Source organism: Amblyomma mixtum, chromosome 7 (assembly GCF_055824585.1).
Source record: "Amblyomma mixtum isolate Tamu chromosome 7, ASM5582458v1, whole genome shotgun sequence".
Taxonomy (NCBI): Eukaryota; Metazoa; Arthropoda; class Arachnida; order Ixodida; family Ixodidae; genus Amblyomma; species Amblyomma mixtum.
Window position 1 is genome coordinate 127,958,075 of NC_143018.1, and position 7,451 is coordinate 127,965,525.

Below are 7,451 nucleotides of genomic sequence, written 5' to 3' on the forward strand. Positions count from 1 at the left end.
TTGGTCCAAAAAAATTCCGACCAAAGTTGCGTGCTATCAGTTTACAATTACAAGACTTTGTAAAACTGTACCTATTGGTGCAACAAATATTTTAGGCGTCCACTCTGTACGGAACTGAGGGTGGCTGAATTCGGCACCAACGAGTATAGTCGCTGTGAGCCATCTACGACAATACGCACCGACTAGGGCCCCCCTAGCGCAAGTTTTTCTTCAGTAAAATCAGCTCAAAAGTAGAGCCAAGCGGTGGAAATCCAGAAAAATGCATGGCGTGTTCTTCACATCGATTTACATTCGGAAAATAGCATATTAGAAAGTTTTATTACTAAGTGGCGTGTTTTGTCTCATTCACTTAATAAAGCCACATCCAAGGACACAATAATTTCAAAATGTCCTTGTGATTGGCCGCAGGAAACACGAAATAAACATTCAAAAATGTGTGTGGCTCAAACAGGGCACTTTCGCTTGCTCCAGAGAACGCAAATTTACCTGTAAATTATGTAAATCATGTAAATCATGTAGAGCCACCTGTTTGCACTCCTTTACTGTCTCATAGAGGTTAGCAGCACTTCCAGCATACATTTTAATTGTTCAGTTTTGTACTACAACTACTGATTGTGCTATACTCGGGGAGGCTAGGCAAGCGAGCTTTCTTGCCCATCTTTATTTGCTATTCTGCTGTGAGTGTTGCTTCATTCTAGGCTTGCAGCCTCTATTTCCCGTTGGCTCACTGAAGTGCCCGAAACCTGAGACGGACGAGTAATAAAGCTGTTTTTCAGAGGAGAGGAAGTTTCAATTTCTTCTCGTTCGAGTGTTCTTCGTCTGGCGGATTTAGGCTTGACTGAACCTTTTGTGCTCCTTGAAAACCCCGAGGTGCTCAAGAGTGCAGGGCACATATTTTCGAGCGCTCCTTTCATTGTCTGAGCCGGATCAGAGCCTCACTTAAACCGTGAATGCAGAGTGTGTTTTCAAGCCCGCTTATATGTTTCTCTTAACATCATGGCATTCAGTCCAGTCTGTTTATTCGGCGTTCTTTGTTTTCGGAGCCAGCTTGTGACTGGCATTTTATTCATTCGTTTATCAAAGGAAGAAGCAGAAAAGCTGCACTAAACGCTTCAAGAGGGCCCCGTGTTGTCCCCCTTGTTGCGCGTCGCCACGGTCTGTGGATACGCTCGCCTTTGTGTTGGGCCTGGGCGCCCGTTCGATATTCGCCTTTTTCAACGTCGTCGAGAGCTTATCGCGCCTAATATTCGCCGTACCCGTTGGGTGGACAAGATGCGGCCTGAATCTGATTTGTTTCTTTCAACCTGCATTTATTTTCACTATGGCTTATCGCCGGCCCGCATACTTTGAGTATCGTCAAACAGAGCCTGGAGAACAAACGGTGGCAGTGTTGAGTGCTCCTTTAAGGATGTTTCCCTGTGTATAGCTAGAAGACAAAAATCAATTCTTTAAAATGGAGGACATTCTCTTGTTGCTGAAAAGTAAATATTTTTTATTTTCGAAGAATTGCAACATTTAATATGTACATAGGGAGAAGCTTGCTAGGCTGCGAGAAAAAGAAAGTAACCGTCACAAAGGGGGTTGATTGGTTCCAGTGTTGTTCCGTGTAACAACCTAAAATTCCATCATATACACCAAAAACTACGAATACAAGGCCATTTTTGTAAAACTTCTTGAAAACTCCATCAATTTTGGAAAAAAAAATGACAGTTTTTGCTTGTTAATTTGCCCTCATATTCTATGAAATTCACCTAACGGCCCTAAATTCCCCTAATGGCATATATTAAGAATGCAAAATTTCCAGAATAAAACACCCTTTACTGGATTGATACATGTGCACAGAGTGTCTTCGGATTTTCGGGAAAGAATGGCCCTTTGATAATACTAAAGATGATCGATGTGCGTAAAACATTAGACAATCCACTTACACGAGATAAACGCAAGGACAGAAGCAAATCTAACAACTACTTTTTCTTCTGAAACCAGGGCGTATATATACCTTTTGCAACACCTGTGCAAGCGAACAAAGAAAATTCGTCATGTGAGATTAGTGGCAACTACGAGAGCACAAAAACTTAAACTCGGCAGAGTACAAAGATATGGAAGTATCGCTGATACATCCTTCAGCTTTTTTCTTAATCTTTTTCTTAATCTTAGCTTTTTTCTTTTTCTTTTTTCTTTTGTACTCGCGTCGTTGCCAGTAATCTCACATGACATGATTTTTGTTTTCTCTATAGGCACCCTGCGCATCTAACTCCAGCGCGACGCGCGCGCCACTGGCGGCGGCGCGCGCGTCCCTGTCAGGAAGGCGGGAGCAGTCCGACAGCTTCCGCTGTGCTGCGCGCGCCGTCCCGAAGCAGTTTTGGGCGTCCTTACCGAGCAAAAAATGGCACATAACAACAGCAGGACACACTGCTGTGTTGCAGGACGCAATAATGCGTATATAAATTCGCCTGGGACAAGGTTTTGTGGATTTCCAACGCGACATTGGGAGACGGCCCACCCTTCGCGACGGACAACACGCGCTCGCGGTTTCTGGTCAAACAATGGTAATACCCGTGCGGAAGACGCTTACTTGACTCATGCATTACCTCCTAGACAGGTTTTTGAGTCATGGCACATTCAACAGACGCGGAGGAATGCTAATAGCTCTCTGGGAACCCTTCCCTTTTTTTGCACCCACGATTTCCGGTCATTGACTTGGCTGTCAATAATATGTGGGCTTAAAAAGCCACGCATAACTCGCCCGCGGTCACACCCGAGGAAGAAGCCCAAATTTTGCGCAGTAAAGAATCGTTTACCTTAGTTCCAGTTATGCGCGGAATCCTTGCTCGCTTCCACTGCGCCTTGTCGTCCTGCGTCTTTTTCGACAGCAAATTAAGGCACGTTTTCAGGGGCAACGGCAACATATTCCTGATAAACCTTTGCTCCACATCTGACGGACTGGGTGATAATTTGCTACAATAAACATATATCCAAATGTCAAAGATTCAGGGTACTTGTACTAAATGTGTAAAAATTTAACAAAGCTTGAAATGAAATTCCGCTTCTTGAGCACAAGCTTTCGGCAAGACTCCTGCATGAATTAGCTGGGATACTCCTTTTTTGCAGAATCCGAATCAAACAGTTTGATGTTTTCCGCGTGACTTTCAGTGCGCATACCGAAGGTGCGGCTAAATAGAATGTTATATAGTCAGGTTACGTCGTTCGCTCAAAAACTGGAGTTTTCTAATTACCTTCAATGTTCTGCAGCCTGGCCGTCTTTGAAAGTTTAGGGTAAGCCTTTCTAATGCAAGAACACCCCAGGATTGCGGGGCGGCTTGTTTTGGAGAGTGTTTCGCACCGCTCCAAACACAGCAACGGCAGCAGCGTGTTTACTTTTGCCTGCGATGCCTGCCTTGGAACTGCAGCCCCCGGCAACAAGCTGTCTACTGAAAGATAGCTACATAAAAAAAAAAACTGAGTGAGAGTGCAGCGCTGACAGGCATTAGATAGAAATATTTCTTAGCGTTAATTTGATCGTTTTCGCTGGCGCAGTGATGTTTGTCTGCGCAATGCACCGAGCTGGTGCTTCGTTCCCGTCGCACGACACCACCTTTTTCACATTGTGTACATGGCCTGCTTCAGAAAGCTTTGTTCCTTTCCTGACGTTCGCTCCTCGAAAGAATTTTTCAGCCTCATGAATGGATAGGTCGAAATCCCGCCTCTACGAACAGCGGCAGCCGCTAGCAGACGCCATCCCTTCGAAGTCGCGGGGCGAGCCTTCCTGACAGGGACGAGGAACTGGCCGCGCGGGGGAGCTGAAAGCAGCCTCGACGGTGGTGGTGCCTGGCGGGTGCAGGTACCTATTGCGCACGTGTGGGAAAAGGTATATATATATATATATATATATATGCGTTGCTTTCAGAAGAATAAAGTAGTTGTTAGTGTTGCGCCTGTTCATGTGTTTCGCTCGTGTACGTGGGTTGTCTAATGTTTTGCGCACATCGATCATCTGTAGTATTATCATGCACCAACTAGGCCCAAAAGAAGGGTTATTGGCACTTTGGTAAGCATAATAGCACAGCAAATGAGACATGGGGCATGAATATGGGAATGTCTAACGAGCAACTTTGAGAGCTGCCGTTACTGGTTAACGAAGATTTGATTTGATTTTAATTCTTTGGGGCATATGTACAAGAGGTTATAGGGTTTTCGGAGTGACCGAACGGAGCCTAAATTATCCAGTTTTTTGAAGCACTTTACACTCGTTCAGCAGGCCTCAAGCAATCACAAGCAACACAAGCATGCACTATTAAACAAACCATCTACGAATTCCTCTTTCACCGTTTCGACAGGAGAAGCTTTTAGCTCACACTCTACACAGGAAAATTGAAGCGAACATCCCACGGGAGCGCCAGCGAACCTGACGCCAAACATAAAGCCGAACTATACGCCGAACTTGACGGCGAATATTTCGTAAACTTCTCTGTGTGGCATTCAGCTCTCCACATACTAAAGAAACCAAAGCGACACGAACACATACGTGCCGTGAATACCTTCCCAGGTTCTCGAATGACCGTGAATATTGGGCTGTCGGCGGCAGCGTTTTTAATTGTGTGCATGAATACGATTCCCACTCCAAATCTCTTTGAACCTGTAGAACCGGGAAGGATATTTATGCCATCCACTTTGCGTTTGTGTGGGAACTAGCTTAGAGCTGAAAATAGGACAGACACGGTGCATCGCAAAACGACTGCTTAGAGCCGCTAAAAATCCAGTGTCATAGGTCTATCGTTGCCGGAATTGGAACGAAGGCTGCGGAGCCTCTGAGCTGACATGCGTGCGGCACAATGCAAATAAAATTGAACGGAGAAACCAATAAAAACTCAGCACCCATATAGAAACCACTGACAATGCTATGATATAGGCGAGAAACTCTTGGCAATAGGAGAACAGACTAAATTTGCGCTCCTTGACAGCATTTTTAAAGTATAAAAAGGAATAACGGGGCATTGATGGTTTTAGGTGTTATTTACTATTTTGATGCAGGTAGGAGTACTTGCGTGCAGAATAAAAACGCCATTTGGAAGTCAGAGCTAACGGTGTCTACCAAAACATGGCTTTGGATACATTTGAGAAAGAACTCTCATTGTCGTGCAGCGAGAGCCACGTATTGTATGATGCCTCCTCTAGCCTTGCACATAATATTAATAACCATGTTTATTACCGTGTCGAAAAAATATATTTGAGTTTATGCAAAATTTGGAGGAACTGAACTTTCTTCATATCTCCACAGAGTAACACACTATCCTGAGAACCTTACTATTAATACTGGTTCTCCTTTTCGTACACACATGGCTGTCTTGAAGTTTTAAATTCACTAAAGCCGCCTCCCGTCTGCTTTGTTTTGCTCTTCTCTGGTCAGCCATCAGATGCAGAGGCGCGAACGAGGTGAACTGAGGGGGCTGAAGGGAATAAAAAAAGCTTTGGTTGCTAAGAAATCAGGAGAAAAACCACAAGCCATAAGAAAATCATTAAAGTAGAGTACGAAAGCTGTTGAACGGAGCAAAACATTTCTTGCTCTTTCGCAGGCTGAAATGCTTCACCGCGGCCGTTGTAGCGAAAAGCACTGCCCGCAGCTTTTACACTAGTGAAATGCACCTGTGTTGCGCACTAGGGGTCCCGGTGGAAATAAAGCTGATTCGTGTCCCACTAAGGCGAAACTTGCAGAGCCGTGCGCGCGAGGTGGACGACGCGCACGAAAACCCAGTGCCATTACCGTAATGGTCGCCGCGGTCTCGACACGGCGACGTACTGGTTTATCTTCAGGACTGCACACGTGAAACGCATGCTGCACGCCATGCAGCCATCTCTGGAGACTAGTGATAATCTAGCTTTGAATGTAACTTGAAACTTGTCTTGCGAGCCCTTTGTATGCACAAATAATGTGTAATTAGTTTCAGTAGCACACAGGCTGTGCAGCATGCTGCGATAAGAGTTTCTCTGAAATTTGGGAATTTGAAGGCGGAAGCCTTTAATGCCTCATCGTTGTAAGCAGAAGTTGTCGACAGAAATGCCACGCTTTTCAGTTGGTCGAAATGGTCGTGACGTCACAGTGCGCGAGTTTCAAACGGGGCCAATTGTACTTTGGCCAGTAACCATGCAACCATAAAGGAATCGTATAGTGATGCTCCAACTAAGCGGGACTGAGTTTAGTTCATTGCTTAATTAACAAATTAGCCTAATTAAGCTTGCTAGTTCGACCAGATAAATAAATAAAACCGAGAAGGAATTTCGTCGAGATCGGGAATCAAACCAGGGTCTCCGGAGTGCGAGACGAGCCACTCCGCCATGCCAGCTCGATGGTTTGGAATCAACAAATGCACGTCTAGTGAATACGGTGTCTTCGTTCACTCCCATCTTCCTCCCTTCCTTTACGGCGAGGTTCAGGTGTCCGCCGAGGTATGCGAGACACATTTCGTTTCCTCAAAAACTAATGTACCGACAAGGAAGACGTAGAGCCCAACGGGCGATGGCGTTCTGTGGACTCCCTGGCAGCGTTGCAAGACGCTAGCGCGTTCCACACTCAGAGGCGAAGCTTAACATCGTAACCACACATTAGTGACACTAGCAGCAACACCGAACTTAAGGCTTTCGCCTCTCCGTGCTTTAGGTCAACAAAGCACCCCCTTGAATTTTTAGGAAATCTCTTAGCACGTTTCCGCTTCCATTAAGAAATATTTCGCAATTAATAAAAACCCTTTACTCTACGCGGCTACAACCGAAGAGCATATAATCATTAGAAATTTTTTTATTACTATTTGGAGCCGTATGCAGTACTCCTTGAGAGACGAGCGGATGCACGCACGGATGGAGAGATAGACCAGCCGACGGGCGGACGGGCCATGCGGACGTGCGGACAGCGGAGCAGCAGACATAGATAAACGGATGGAGGGATCCGTTGTGGCCCCCTCTTTCAATTGCTTTTTGAGTAACACTTGATGTGTATATGATAACTTTTAAGCCCACAAAGTTTTCAAAACCAATGACGTCAGTTTTCTTTCTGAGCAATAGGCTCCCTCTATACTATAAAAATCAAACATTATTTACCCTTTCCGACTCGCTTTCCCATCAAACCGCCTGGTCCCTAATGTTTGTAAGCGTTCATAAATTTAATCAAGCTTGGCAATGTTGAACAAAAAAATAAACCCTTTCCTTAGCTCCGCACCTTCATTACAGTCGGTTCTTAGGGCAAAACATAAAAAGCTCACTGGTGGATATTTATTTATTTGTTTACATATACCTCACAGACCTCAAGAGAGGCATTGTGTAATGGGCGTCAAATACAAAAGTTTTAATAAAGTAGGGTAGAAATCGAAAGCATTGGTAAGTACAGCAACACAGACCAAAAGCTAGTGAGCTCTGATAAGATATCGCAATTCACGCAGTCAGTGGTCGCAATCGGCTAC

General features: G+C 45.0%; 1 pseudogene; it reads right to left on the reverse strand.

Annotated features, from left to right (window-relative positions):
• Nucleotides 1–2,723: 2,723 nt before the first annotated feature.
• LOC149337557 (uncharacterized) lies at nucleotides 2,724–7,216 on the reverse strand (annotated as a pseudogene).
• Between the last annotated feature and the right edge of the window lie 235 nt (nucleotides 7,217–7,451).